The sequence below is a fragment of the Mytilus trossulus genome, chromosome 2 (assembly GCF_036588685.1).
Source record: "Mytilus trossulus isolate FHL-02 chromosome 2, PNRI_Mtr1.1.1.hap1, whole genome shotgun sequence".
Classification (NCBI taxonomy): Eukaryota; Metazoa; Mollusca; class Bivalvia; order Mytilida; family Mytilidae; genus Mytilus; species Mytilus trossulus.
In genome coordinates, this window is record NC_086374.1 from 47156690 (window position 1) to 47168065 (window position 11376).

The 11376-nt window shown below is 36.2% G+C and overlaps 18 non-coding genes across 18 annotated transcripts; 9 read left to right on the plus strand and 9 right to left on the minus strand.

The window, feature by feature from the left end:
* The first annotated feature begins 580 nt into the window (after positions 1 to 580).
* On the plus strand, positions 581 to 671 carry Trnam-cau (transfer RNA methionine (anticodon CAU)). The gene is given in 2 exon segments: positions 581 to 617; positions 636 to 671. It is a non-coding gene; the product is annotated as a tRNA-Met (tRNA).
* A 309-nt stretch (positions 672 to 980) lies between these two features.
* Positions 981 to 1062, minus strand: Trnal-aag (transfer RNA leucine (anticodon AAG)). Its single transcript has one exon. It is a non-coding gene; the product is annotated as a tRNA-Leu (tRNA).
* Positions 1063 to 1870: 808 nt separating this feature from the next.
* Trnam-cau (transfer RNA methionine (anticodon CAU)) lies at positions 1871 to 1961 on the plus strand. The gene is given in 2 exon segments: positions 1871 to 1907; positions 1926 to 1961. It is a non-coding gene; the product is annotated as a tRNA-Met (tRNA).
* A 309-nt stretch (positions 1962 to 2270) lies between these two features.
* On the minus strand, positions 2271 to 2352 carry Trnal-aag (transfer RNA leucine (anticodon AAG)). The gene has a single exon. It is a non-coding gene; the product is annotated as a tRNA-Leu (tRNA).
* An 808-nt stretch (positions 2353 to 3160) lies between these two features.
* Trnam-cau (transfer RNA methionine (anticodon CAU)) lies at positions 3161 to 3251 on the plus strand. The gene is given in 2 exon segments: positions 3161 to 3197; positions 3216 to 3251. It is a non-coding gene; the product is annotated as a tRNA-Met (tRNA).
* A 309-nt stretch (positions 3252 to 3560) lies between these two features.
* Trnal-aag (transfer RNA leucine (anticodon AAG)) lies at positions 3561 to 3642 on the minus strand. The gene has a single exon. It is a non-coding gene; the product is annotated as a tRNA-Leu (tRNA).
* An 808-nt stretch (positions 3643 to 4450) lies between these two features.
* Trnam-cau (transfer RNA methionine (anticodon CAU)) lies at positions 4451 to 4541 on the plus strand. Its single transcript is given in 2 exon segments — positions 4451 to 4487; positions 4506 to 4541. It is a non-coding gene; the product is annotated as a tRNA-Met (tRNA).
* Positions 4542 to 4850: 309 nt separating this feature from the next.
* Trnal-aag (transfer RNA leucine (anticodon AAG)) lies at positions 4851 to 4932 on the minus strand. Its single transcript has one exon. It is a non-coding gene; the product is annotated as a tRNA-Leu (tRNA).
* Positions 4933 to 5740: 808 nt separating this feature from the next.
* Positions 5741 to 5831, plus strand: Trnam-cau (transfer RNA methionine (anticodon CAU)). Its single transcript is given in 2 exon segments — positions 5741 to 5777; positions 5796 to 5831. It is a non-coding gene; the product is annotated as a tRNA-Met (tRNA).
* A 309-nt stretch (positions 5832 to 6140) lies between these two features.
* Positions 6141 to 6222, minus strand: Trnal-aag (transfer RNA leucine (anticodon AAG)). The gene has a single exon. It is a non-coding gene; the product is annotated as a tRNA-Leu (tRNA).
* Positions 6223 to 7030: 808 nt separating this feature from the next.
* Trnam-cau (transfer RNA methionine (anticodon CAU)) lies at positions 7031 to 7121 on the plus strand. The gene is given in 2 exon segments: positions 7031 to 7067; positions 7086 to 7121. It is a non-coding gene; the product is annotated as a tRNA-Met (tRNA).
* Positions 7122 to 7430: 309 nt separating this feature from the next.
* Positions 7431 to 7512, minus strand: Trnal-aag (transfer RNA leucine (anticodon AAG)). The gene has a single exon. It is a non-coding gene; the product is annotated as a tRNA-Leu (tRNA).
* Positions 7513 to 8320: 808 nt separating this feature from the next.
* Positions 8321 to 8411, plus strand: Trnam-cau (transfer RNA methionine (anticodon CAU)). Its single transcript is given in 2 exon segments — positions 8321 to 8357; positions 8376 to 8411. It is a non-coding gene; the product is annotated as a tRNA-Met (tRNA).
* Positions 8412 to 8720: 309 nt separating this feature from the next.
* Trnal-aag (transfer RNA leucine (anticodon AAG)) lies at positions 8721 to 8802 on the minus strand. The gene has a single exon. It is a non-coding gene; the product is annotated as a tRNA-Leu (tRNA).
* Positions 8803 to 9609: 807 nt separating this feature from the next.
* On the plus strand, positions 9610 to 9700 carry Trnam-cau (transfer RNA methionine (anticodon CAU)). Its single transcript is given in 2 exon segments — positions 9610 to 9646; positions 9665 to 9700. It is a non-coding gene; the product is annotated as a tRNA-Met (tRNA).
* Positions 9701 to 10009: 309 nt separating this feature from the next.
* Trnal-aag (transfer RNA leucine (anticodon AAG)) lies at positions 10010 to 10091 on the minus strand. Its single transcript has one exon. It is a non-coding gene; the product is annotated as a tRNA-Leu (tRNA).
* An 808-nt stretch (positions 10092 to 10899) lies between these two features.
* On the plus strand, positions 10900 to 10990 carry Trnam-cau (transfer RNA methionine (anticodon CAU)). Its single transcript is given in 2 exon segments — positions 10900 to 10936; positions 10955 to 10990. It is a non-coding gene; the product is annotated as a tRNA-Met (tRNA).
* Positions 10991 to 11298: 308 nt separating this feature from the next.
* Positions 11299 to 11376, minus strand: Trnal-aag (transfer RNA leucine (anticodon AAG)). The gene has a single exon. It is a non-coding gene; the product is annotated as a tRNA-Leu (tRNA).

Below are 11376 nucleotides of genomic sequence, written 5' to 3' on the forward strand. Positions count from 1 at the left end.
AAGTTCAGTTTTTGGGGGGAATGTCTATATATGGTAACATGCATAGTTTTGACTGAGAATTTGATACTCACAAGTAACTTCATACCGGAACGGAGGGGCGGTTTTCACCATTTCACATTGGACGGAACCATGCCATCTAGATTGTTCATTGTTGAGGGCGCGATCGAAGCAACCGTTTAGTCATGGGTAGAAAGTATAACGCTTGAACGCGAGCTCGCTATATCTGATCATCGAAACGTGATAAATGCACGTGCAAAACGGGCAAATTGGAAAGCAAACTATTTCTCGTTAGCAACAAATTGCCTCCGCAGATTATTATTCTGACGAGGGTCTATCTAAGCACGACTCAATTTACCTTTGGAGAAAAGAAAATGAAAAAACCTCTCAAACAATTAAAAGTATTTCAAATAGTAAAGAACTATAAAAGTGAACAACCAACACAGCTCATTATGTTTTGAAATGTGTTTCCTTTAAGATAAATATGTTTCTTTCTGCCCTACATTCACCTTGACAAGTAACTACAATGTTAATGGTAATGTTATGAAGTATTTACACCTTAAATTGGAGTTTTAGAATCATGGCCTCGGTAGCGCAGTAGGTAGCGCGTCAGTCTCATAATCACAAATGACAGAGCGATCTGAAGGTCGTGAGTTCGATCCTCACCCGGGGCATAGTTTTTTTCTACCCGTTACTCTTGTTTTCAACGCATTTCTGATAGTTCTGAAAACTTGTGTCATACATTTGTACCTGTAATATGCTATTTTCTGTAATGTTTGTCATGCATTTTAAAGTGCATTGAGATAGCGTTCAGCATTTGAAATATATATACTATTATCAAGGATTAAACAGAATAATTCTTTTCTATTAAGTATTACAACAATTTTAATATCTTCTGAGTATTAACTTTTTATCCATTTCATATTTTGTCAACCAATGCAAAAATCGATAAACTACTTTTCTAACTTACTAAAAAAATCACTTGGCAGCGGTGGGATTCGAACCCACGCCTCCGAGGAGACTGGTGCCTTAAACCAGCGCCTTAGACCGCTCGGCCACGCTACCGACGCTTTATATGTGAGCTAAATCAAGATATCATTCGTTTACAACATTTACAACTGTACGTATAATATGTCTTATAGGCATACATTACGAAATATTACGTAGAAATATGTTTCTTTATGGTTTTCCTATTTCAAACTAAAAAAATTCATTGTTTATACTAATTGCAATGCAATCATATTATATATTCCGCTTCTTTCTCTAACCAGATCGAGCTATCCATTATTTGTTAAGTTCAGTTTTTGGGGGGAATGTCTATATATGGTAACATGCATAGTTTTGACTGAGAATTTGATACTCACAAGTAACTTCATACCGGAACGGAGGGGCGGTTTTCACCATTTCACATTGGACGGAACCATGCCATCTAGATTGTTCATTGTTGAGGGCGCGATCGAAGCAACCGTTTAGTCATGGGTAGAAAGTATAACGCTTGAACGCGAGCTCGCTATATCTGATCATCGAAACGTGATAAATGCACGTGCAAAACGGGCAAATTGGAAAGCAAACTATTTCTCGTTAGCAACAAATTGCCTCCGCAGATTATTATTCTGACGAGGGTCTATCTAAGCACGACTCAATTTACCTTTGGAGAAAAGAAAATGAAAAAACCTCTCAAACAATTAAAAGTATTTCAAATAGTAAAGAACTATAAAAGTGAACAACCAACACAGCTCATTATGTTTTGAAATGTGTTTCCTTTAAGATAAATATGTTTCTTTCTGCCCTACATTCACCTTGACAAGTAACTACAATGTTAATGGTAATGTTATGAAGTATTTACACCTTAAATTGGAGTTTTAGAATCATGGCCTCGGTAGCGCAGTAGGTAGCGCGTCAGTCTCATAATCACAAATGACAGAGCGATCTGAAGGTCGTGAGTTCGATCCTCACCCGGGGCATAGTTTTTTTCTACCCGTTACTCTTGTTTTCAACGCATTTCTGATAGTTCTGAAAACTTGTGTCATACATTTGTACCTGTAATATGCTATTTTCTGTAATGTTTGTCATGCATTTTAAAGTGCATTGAGATAGCGTTCAGCATTTGAAATATATATACTATTATCAAGGATTAAACAGAATAATTCTTTTCTATTAAGTATTACAACAATTTTAATATCTTCTGAGTATTAACTTTTTATCCATTTCATATTTTGTCAACCAATGCAAAAATCGATAAACTACTTTTCTAACTTACTAAAAAAATCACTTGGCAGCGGTGGGATTCGAACCCACGCCTCCGAGGAGACTGGTGCCTTAAACCAGCGCCTTAGACCGCTCGGCCACGCTACCGACGCTTTATATGTGAGCTAAATCAAGATATCATTCGTTTACAACATTTACAACTGTACGTATAATATGTCTTATAGGCATACATTACGAAATATTACGTAGAAATATGTTTCTTTATGGTTTTCCTATTTCAAACTAAAAAAATTCATTGTTTATACTAATTGCAATGCAATCATATTATATATTCCGCTTCTTTCTCTAACCAGATCGAGCTATCCATTATTTGTTAAGTTCAGTTTTTGGGGGGAATGTCTATATATGGTAACATGCATAGTTTTGACTGAGAATTTGATACTCACAAGTAACTTCATACCGGAACGGAGGGGCGGTTTTCACCATTTCACATTGGACGGAACCATGCCATCTAGATTGTTCATTGTTGAGGGCGCGATCGAAGCAACCGTTTAGTCATGGGTAGAAAGTATAACGCTTGAACGCGAGCTCGCTATATCTGATCATCGAAACGTGATAAATGCACGTGCAAAACGGGCAAATTGGAAAGCAAACTATTTCTCGTTAGCAACAAATTGCCTCCGCAGATTATTATTCTGACGAGGGTCTATCTAAGCACGACTCAATTTACCTTTGGAGAAAAGAAAATGAAAAAACCTCTCAAACAATTAAAAGTATTTCAAATAGTAAAGAACTATAAAAGTGAACAACCAACACAGCTCATTATGTTTTGAAATGTGTTTCCTTTAAGATAAATATGTTTCTTTCTGCCCTACATTCACCTTGACAAGTAACTACAATGTTAATGGTAATGTTATGAAGTATTTACACCTTAAATTGGAGTTTTAGAATCATGGCCTCGGTAGCGCAGTAGGTAGCGCGTCAGTCTCATAATCACAAATGACAGAGCGATCTGAAGGTCGTGAGTTCGATCCTCACCCGGGGCATAGTTTTTTTCTACCCGTTACTCTTGTTTTCAACGCATTTCTGATAGTTCTGAAAACTTGTGTCATACATTTGTACCTGTAATATGCTATTTTCTGTAATGTTTGTCATGCATTTTAAAGTGCATTGAGATAGCGTTCAGCATTTGAAATATATATACTATTATCAAGGATTAAACAGAATAATTCTTTTCTATTAAGTATTACAACAATTTTAATATCTTCTGAGTATTAACTTTTTATCCATTTCATATTTTGTCAACCAATGCAAAAATCGATAAACTACTTTTCTAACTTACTAAAAAAATCACTTGGCAGCGGTGGGATTCGAACCCACGCCTCCGAGGAGACTGGTGCCTTAAACCAGCGCCTTAGACCGCTCGGCCACGCTACCGACGCTTTATATGTGAGCTAAATCAAGATATCATTCGTTTACAACATTTACAACTGTACGTATAATATGTCTTATAGGCATACATTACGAAATATTACGTAGAAATATGTTTCTTTATGGTTTTCCTATTTCAAACTAAAAAAATTCATTGTTTATACTAATTGCAATGCAATCATATTATATATTCCGCTTCTTTCTCTAACCAGATCGAGCTATCCATTATTTGTTAAGTTCAGTTTTTGGGGGGAATGTCTATATATGGTAACATGCATAGTTTTGACTGAGAATTTGATACTCACAAGTAACTTCATACCGGAACGGAGGGGCGGTTTTCACCATTTCACATTGGACGGAACCATGCCATCTAGATTGTTCATTGTTGAGGGCGCGATCGAAGCAACCGTTTAGTCATGGGTAGAAAGTATAACGCTTGAACGCGAGCTCGCTATATCTGATCATCGAAACGTGATAAATGCACGTGCAAAACGGGCAAATTGGAAAGCAAACTATTTCTCGTTAGCAACAAATTGCCTCCGCAGATTATTATTCTGACGAGGGTCTATCTAAGCACGACTCAATTTACCTTTGGAGAAAAGAAAATGAAAAAACCTCTCAAACAATTAAAAGTATTTCAAATAGTAAAGAACTATAAAAGTGAACAACCAACACAGCTCATTATGTTTTGAAATGTGTTTCCTTTAAGATAAATATGTTTCTTTCTGCCCTACATTCACCTTGACAAGTAACTACAATGTTAATGGTAATGTTATGAAGTATTTACACCTTAAATTGGAGTTTTAGAATCATGGCCTCGGTAGCGCAGTAGGTAGCGCGTCAGTCTCATAATCACAAATGACAGAGCGATCTGAAGGTCGTGAGTTCGATCCTCACCCGGGGCATAGTTTTTTTCTACCCGTTACTCTTGTTTTCAACGCATTTCTGATAGTTCTGAAAACTTGTGTCATACATTTGTACCTGTAATATGCTATTTTCTGTAATGTTTGTCATGCATTTTAAAGTGCATTGAGATAGCGTTCAGCATTTGAAATATATATACTATTATCAAGGATTAAACAGAATAATTCTTTTCTATTAAGTATTACAACAATTTTAATATCTTCTGAGTATTAACTTTTTATCCATTTCATATTTTGTCAACCAATGCAAAAATCGATAAACTACTTTTCTAACTTACTAAAAAAATCACTTGGCAGCGGTGGGATTCGAACCCACGCCTCCGAGGAGACTGGTGCCTTAAACCAGCGCCTTAGACCGCTCGGCCACGCTACCGACGCTTTATATGTGAGCTAAATCAAGATATCATTCGTTTACAACATTTACAACTGTACGTATAATATGTCTTATAGGCATACATTACGAAATATTACGTAGAAATATGTTTCTTTATGGTTTTCCTATTTCAAACTAAAAAAATTCATTGTTTATACTAATTGCAATGCAATCATATTATATATTCCGCTTCTTTCTCTAACCAGATCGAGCTATCCATTATTTGTTAAGTTCAGTTTTTGGGGGGAATGTCTATATATGGTAACATGCATAGTTTTGACTGAGAATTTGATACTCACAAGTAACTTCATACCGGAACGGAGGGGCGGTTTTCACCATTTCACATTGGACGGAACCATGCCATCTAGATTGTTCATTGTTGAGGGCGCGATCGAAGCAACCGTTTAGTCATGGGTAGAAAGTATAACGCTTGAACGCGAGCTCGCTATATCTGATCATCGAAACGTGATAAATGCACGTGCAAAACGGGCAAATTGGAAAGCAAACTATTTCTCGTTAGCAACAAATTGCCTCCGCAGATTATTATTCTGACGAGGGTCTATCTAAGCACGACTCAATTTACCTTTGGAGAAAAGAAAATGAAAAAACCTCTCAAACAATTAAAAGTATTTCAAATAGTAAAGAACTATAAAAGTGAACAACCAACACAGCTCATTATGTTTTGAAATGTGTTTCCTTTAAGATAAATATGTTTCTTTCTGCCCTACATTCACCTTGACAAGTAACTACAATGTTAATGGTAATGTTATGAAGTATTTACACCTTAAATTGGAGTTTTAGAATCATGGCCTCGGTAGCGCAGTAGGTAGCGCGTCAGTCTCATAATCACAAATGACAGAGCGATCTGAAGGTCGTGAGTTCGATCCTCACCCGGGGCATAGTTTTTTTCTACCCGTTACTCTTGTTTTCAACGCATTTCTGATAGTTCTGAAAACTTGTGTCATACATTTGTACCTGTAATATGCTATTTTCTGTAATGTTTGTCATGCATTTTAAAGTGCATTGAGATAGCGTTCAGCATTTGAAATATATATACTATTATCAAGGATTAAACAGAATAATTCTTTTCTATTAAGTATTACAACAATTTTAATATCTTCTGAGTATTAACTTTTTATCCATTTCATATTTTGTCAACCAATGCAAAAATCGATAAACTACTTTTCTAACTTACTAAAAAAATCACTTGGCAGCGGTGGGATTCGAACCCACGCCTCCGAGGAGACTGGTGCCTTAAACCAGCGCCTTAGACCGCTCGGCCACGCTACCGACGCTTTATATGTGAGCTAAATCAAGATATCATTCGTTTACAACATTTACAACTGTACGTATAATATGTCTTATAGGCATACATTACGAAATATTACGTAGAAATATGTTTCTTTATGGTTTTCCTATTTCAAACTAAAAAAATTCATTGTTTATACTAATTGCAATGCAATCATATTATATATTCCGCTTCTTTCTCTAACCAGATCGAGCTATCCATTATTTGTTAAGTTCAGTTTTTGGGGGGAATGTCTATATATGGTAACATGCATAGTTTTGACTGAGAATTTGATACTCACAAGTAACTTCATACCGGAACGGAGGGGCGGTTTTCACCATTTCACATTGGACGGAACCATGCCATCTAGATTGTTCATTGTTGAGGGCGCGATCGAAGCAACCGTTTAGTCATGGGTAGAAAGTATAACGCTTGAACGCGAGCTCGCTATATCTGATCATCGAAACGTGATAAATGCACGTGCAAAACGGGCAAATTGGAAAGCAAACTATTTCTCGTTAGCAACAAATTGCCTCCGCAGATTATTATTCTGACGAGGGTCTATCTAAGCACGACTCAATTTACCTTTGGAGAAAAGAAAATGAAAAAACCTCTCAAACAATTAAAAGTATTTCAAATAGTAAAGAACTATAAAAGTGAACAACCAACACAGCTCATTATGTTTTGAAATGTGTTTCCTTTAAGATAAATATGTTTCTTTCTGCCCTACATTCACCTTGACAAGTAACTACAATGTTAATGGTAATGTTATGAAGTATTTACACCTTAAATTGGAGTTTTAGAATCATGGCCTCGGTAGCGCAGTAGGTAGCGCGTCAGTCTCATAATCACAAATGACAGAGCGATCTGAAGGTCGTGAGTTCGATCCTCACCCGGGGCATAGTTTTTTTCTACCCGTTACTCTTGTTTTCAACGCATTTCTGATAGTTCTGAAAACTTGTGTCATACATTTGTACCTGTAATATGCTATTTTCTGTAATGTTTGTCATGCATTTTAAAGTGCATTGAGATAGCGTTCAGCATTTGAAATATATATACTATTATCAAGGATTAAACAGAATAATTCTTTTCTATTAAGTATTACAACAATTTTAATATCTTCTGAGTATTAACTTTTTATCCATTTCATATTTTGTCAACCAATGCAAAAATCGATAAACTACTTTTCTAACTTACTAAAAAAATCACTTGGCAGCGGTGGGATTCGAACCCACGCCTCCGAGGAGACTGGTGCCTTAAACCAGCGCCTTAGACCGCTCGGCCACGCTACCGACGCTTTATATGTGAGCTAAATCAAGATATCATTCGTTTACAACATTTACAACTGTACGTATAATATGTCTTATAGGCATACATTACGAAATATTACGTAGAAATATGTTTCTTTATGGTTTTCCTATTTCAAACTAAAAAAATTCATTGTTTATACTAATTGCAATGCAATCATATTATATATTCCGCTTCTTTCTCTAACCAGATCGAGCTATCCATTATTTGTTAAGTTCAGTTTTTGGGGGGAATGTCTATATATGGTAACATGCATAGTTTTGACTGAGAATTTGATACTCACAAGTAACTTCATACCGGAACGGAGGGGCGGTTTTCACCATTTCACATTGGACGGAACCATGCCATCTAGATTGTTCATTGTTGAGGGCGCGATCGAAGCAACCGTTTAGTCATGGGTAGAAAGTATAACGCTTGAACGCGAGCTCGCTATATCTGATCATCGAAACGTGATAAATGCACGTGCAAAACGGGCAAATTGGAAAGCAAACTATTTCTCGTTAGCAACAAATTGCCTCCGCAGATTATTATTCTGACGAGGGTCTATCTAAGCACGACTCAATTTACCTTTGGAGAAAAGAAAATGAAAAAACCTCTCAAACAATTAAAAGTATTTCAAATAGTAAAGAACTATAAAAGTGAACAACCAACACAGCTCATTATGTTTTGAAATGTGTTTCCTTTAAGATAAATATGTTTCTTTCTGCCCTACATTCACCTTGACAAGTAACTACAATGTTAATGGTAATGTTATGAAGTATTTACACCTTAAATTGGAGTTTTAGAATCATGGCCTCGGTAGCGCAGTAGGTAGCGCGTCAGTCTCATAATCACAAATGACAGAGCGATCTGAAGGTCGTGAGTTCGATCCTCACCCGGGGCATAGTTTTTTTCTACCCGTTACTCTTGTTTTCAACGCATTTCTGATAGTTCTGAAAACTTGTGTCATACATTTGTACCTGTAATATGCTATTTTCTGTAATGTTTGTCATGCATTTTAAAGTGCATTGAGATAGCGTTCAGCATTTGAAATATATATACTATTATCAAGGATTAAACAGAATAATTCTTTTCTATTAAGTATTACAACAATTTTAATATCTTCTGAGTATTAACTTTTTATCCATTTCATATTTTGTCAACCAATGCAAAAATCGATAAACTACTTTTCTAACTTACTAAAAAAATCACTTGGCAGCGGTGGGATTCGAACCCACGCCTCCGAGGAGACTGGTGCCTTAAACCAGCGCCTTAGACCGCTCGGCCACGCTACCGACGCTTTATATGTGAGCTAAATCAAGATATCATTCGTTTACAACATTTACAACTGTACGTATAATATGTCTTATAGGCATACATTACGAAATATTACGTAGAAATATGTTTCTTTATGGTTTTCCTATTTCAAACTAAAAAAATTCATTGTTTATACTAATTGCAATGCAATCATATTATATATTCCGCTTCTTTCTCTAACCAGATCGAGCTATCCATTATTTGTTAAGTTCAGTTTTTGGGGGAATGTCTATATATGGTAACATGCATAGTTTTGACTGAGAATTTGATACTCACAAGTAACTTCATACCGGAACGGAGGGGCGGTTTTCACCATTTCACATTGGACGGAACCATGCCATCTAGATTGTTCATTGTTGAGGGCGCGATCGAAGCAACCGTTTAGTCATGGGTAGAAAGTATAACGCTTGAACGCGAGCTCGCTATATCTGATCATCGAAACGTGATAAATGCACGTGCAAAACGGGCAAATTGGAAAGCAAACTATTTCTCGTTAGCAACAAATTGCCTCCGCAGATTATTATTCTGACGAGGGTCTATCTAAGCACGACTCAATTTACCTTTGGAGAAAAGAAAATGAAAAAACCTCTCAAACAATTAAAAGTATTTCAAATAGTAAAGAACTATAAAAGTGAACAACCAACACAGCTCATTATGTTTTGAAATGTGTTTCCTTTAAGATAAATATGTTTCTTTCTGCCCTACATTCACCTTGACAAGTAACTACAATGTTAATGGTAATGTTATGAAGTATTTACACCTTAAATTGGAGTTTTAGAATCATGGCCTCGGTAGCGCAGTAGGTAGCGCGTCAGTCTCATAATCACAAATGACAGAGCGATCTGAAGGTCGTGAGTTCGATCCTCACCCGGGGCATAGTTTTTTTCTACCCGTTACTCTTGTTTTCAACGCATTTCTGATAGTTCTGAAAACTTGTGTCATACATTTGTACCTGTAATATGCTATTTTCTGTAATGTTTGTCATGCATTTTAAAGTGCATTGAGATAGCGTTCAGCATTTGAAATATATATACTATTATCAAGGATTAAACAGAATAATTCTTTTCTATTAAGTATTACAACAATTTTAATATCTTCTGAGTATTAACTTTTTATCCATTTCATATTTTGTCAACCAATGCAAAAATCGATAAACTACTTTTCTAACTTACTAAAAAAATCACTTGGCAGCGGTGGGATTCGAACCCACGCCTCCGAGGAGACTGGTGCCTTAAACCAGCGCCTTAGACCGCTCGGCCACGCTACCGACGCTTTATATGTGAGCTAAATCAAGATATCATTCGTTTACAACATTTACAACTGTACGTATAATATGTCTTATAGGCATACATTACGAAATATTACGTAGAAATATGTTTCTTTATGGTTTTCCTATTTCAAACTAAAAAAATTCATTGTTTATACTAATTGCAATGCAATCATATTATATATTCCGCTTCTTTCTCTAACCAGATCGAGCTATCCATTATTTGTTAAGTTCAGTTTTTGGGGGGAATGTCTATATATGGTAACATGCATAGTTTTGACTGAGAATTTGATACTCACAAGTAACTTCATACCGGAACGGAGGGGCGGTTTTCACCATTTCACATTGGACGGAACCATGCCATCTAGATTGTTCATTGTTGAGGGCGCGATCGAAGCAACCGTTTAGTCATGGGTAGAAAGTATAACGCTTGAACGCGAGCTCGCTATATCTGATCATCGAAACGTGATAAATGCACGTGCAAAACGGGCAAATTGGAAAGCAAACTATTTCTCGTTAGCAACAAATTGCCTCCGCAGATTATTATTCTGACGAGGGTCTATCTAAGCACGACTCAATTTACCTTTGGAGAAAAGAAAATGAAAAAACCTCTCAAACAATTAAAAGTATTTCAAATAGTAAAGAACTATAAAAGTGAACAACCAACACAGCTCATTATGTTTTGAAATGTGTTTCCTTTAAGATAAATATGTTTCTTTCTGCCCTACATTCACCTTGACAAGTAACTACAATGTTAATGGTAATGTTATGAAGTATTTACACCTTAAATTGGAGTTTTAGAATCATGGCCTCGGTAGCGCAGTAGGTAGCGCGTCAGTCTCATAATCACAAATGACAGAGCGATCTGAAGGTCGTGAGTTCGATCCTCACCCGGGGCATAGTTTTTTTCTACCGTTACTCTTGTTTTCAACGCATTTCTGATAGTTCTGAAAACTTGTGTCATACATTTGTACCTGTAATATGCTATTTTCTGTAATGTTTGTCATGCATTTTAAAGTGCATTGAGATAGCGTTCAGCATTTGAAATATATATACTATTATCAAGGATTAAACAGAATAATTCTTTTCTATTAAGTATTACAACAATTTTAATATCTTCTGAGTATTAACTTTTTATCCATTTCATATTTTGTCAACCAATGCAAAAATCGATAAACTACTTTTCTAACTTACTAAAAAAATCACTTGGCAGCGGTGGGATTCGAACCCACGCCTCCGAGGAGACTGGTGCCTTAAACCAGCGCCTTAGACCGCTCGGCCACGC